The sequence below is a fragment of the Bombus terrestris genome, chromosome 13, assembly GCF_910591885.1.
Source record: "Bombus terrestris chromosome 13, iyBomTerr1.2, whole genome shotgun sequence".
NCBI lineage: Eukaryota > Metazoa > Arthropoda > Insecta > Hymenoptera > Apidae > Bombus > Bombus terrestris.
In genome coordinates, this window is record NC_063281.1 from 327,699 (window position 1) to 329,898 (window position 2,200).

Genomic DNA, 2,200 nt, shown 5'->3' on the forward strand with positions numbered 1-2,200 from the left:
CAAGGCAGGGGTTCCACAAGGAAGCGTCCTAGGCCCAATACTATACACATTATACACGGCGAACATACCAACAACTATCAATAGCACAGTACTGACATTCGCAGACGACATAGCTATACTAGTCATGTATACGAACCCAGAAACAGCAGTCAAATTACTACAAGAACATATCACAAAAATAGGAAAGTGGCTACAAGAAAAACAAATAAAAGCGAACCTCAATAAATGCGACCATATTACATTCACGCTACGAAAAAATATACCACCAATCATCCTTCTGAACGGCATGCATATAACACAAACAAAGCATGTCAAATACCTAGGACTCCACTTAGATGCACAACTCACGTGGAAACTGAATAGTAAATCAATAATAGAAAAAATACAGAGAACAAGGAGACAAATGCATTGGCTAACAAGCCGAAAATCCAAATTAAGTATAGAAAATAACTTAAAAATATATAAAACGATCATAAAACCAATCTGGACGTACGGAATACCACTATGGGGGACGGCAGCAATGAGCCATATAAACAAAATAGAGACAATACAAGCTAAAATTCTTAGAACAGTAGTAAACGCTCCTTGGTATATCAGAAACGAGGACATACGGAGGGACCTGGAAATAGCATCGGTCAAGGAAGCAATCAGCAGCAACGCGGAAAGATACAAGGTAAGAATAGCAGCATACCCAAACCGGCTGGCAGCGGAAACGTTCAAAACCATAACCATGGAAAGAAGGCTAAAAAGGAAGCACCCAGCAGATCTCACAAGGTATATGACCTAGCAAACGCGAGGATGGTACCCCACTGGGGGTAGCCGTCTACATGTTAATATAACTGTTAAAAAATTCTACCAAATGTCCAAATTGGACAAACTGTGAATACAAATAATAAAAAAAAAAAAAAAAAATAAAGAAAAATAAAAAAAGGAGAACTTATGTTCCTTTAGGTATTCTATTTTTTGGGCATCAAAGACAAATAAGAAAACTTGTTGTTTCAGCCAACGCTCATACCGCGTTGAGAGCACTCGTTCTCGTCCGATCACGAAAGTTAAGCAGCGCTGGGCACGGATAGTACTTGGATGGGTGACCGCCTGGGAACTCCGTGTGGTGTTGGCTTTCCTTTTTCTTTTTTTTTTTATTTACTAATTTTTTTTTACTTACTAATCTACTTTACTTTCTTTAACAATCAACTTTTAATAATCTATAACCTAAGCATCGAGAGAAAAAAATGTTTTGGCATTACACGACTATTACGCCACATATTATATACCATTCTCATTATTGCACACACTTATGTTTCTTCTCTAAGTATTCTATTTTTTCTTCTTTCTTTTTTTTCCGCATCAAAGGCAAATAGAAAAACTATTTATTTCAGTCAACGATTATACCGCTCTATACGCGATCGTTTCGCTGAACGCAGATGGTGCTCAACGCAGTGAGTCGAAACCTCCCATAAACAGAGTAACCTAGAGAAAAGTACTATTGCAAAAATCGACCAAGAACTTTCTTAGCAACACAAGGCTGCCAAAAGACGCTGGAACTTAACCCTCCGTCGAACCTGGTGAAACAGGAACAAAACGGCAGAAAACATCCAAGGAAGTAAAAGCAAAGAAGAGAGCACAACAGGAGACGCGAATAAAAAGAAACGAAATCATGAATTCGGCAGAAAGCTCCCTATTATCAGCAATACCAACGAATAATAGATTCTACGTATTACAATCACAAGAATCCAGCATATCTCAGACAGAGTAAGACCCTCAAATAAAAACAATAAAAGAATCTACAAAACCAAACTCTACTTTAGAACTGATAAGGAAAAAGAACAAAAACCTAGAAATTAAACCAAGTGGACATATGACCTCTCAGGACGGGAAATCACAAATTTGAAAGAGAATAGAGAATGGACCGAGAGGTATACCATCATCAACGAAACCCTCAACGTCCCAGGTGCAGCCCAGCGAAATGGACAACACAGGAGACGCCCATATCTCCAGCAACCTGGATATGGAAAAACCAGACATATCCCAGCAGACAGGCCACCAGCTTCTCCAAGAAAGAATCCACTAACATCATAGCTCCCATGTCTCAAATGGAGACAAACCGCCCCCAATATATACATCACCCACAACAAACGAAGATCCGAAAAACGCAGTAAAACTCGTTGAAGAGACCCTAAATACAAAGTCGTTCCACGTT

The 2,200-nt window shown here is 39.0% G+C and overlaps 1 non-coding gene across 1 annotated transcript; it reads left to right on the top strand.

Annotated features, from left to right (window-relative positions):
- The first annotated feature begins 1,001 nt into the window (after positions 1 to 1,001).
- On the top strand, positions 1,002 to 1,120 carry LOC125386252. Its single transcript, XR_007226227.1, has one exon. It is a non-coding gene; the product is annotated as a 5S ribosomal RNA (ribosomal RNA).
- Positions 1,121 to 2,200: the final 1,080 nt, after the last annotated feature.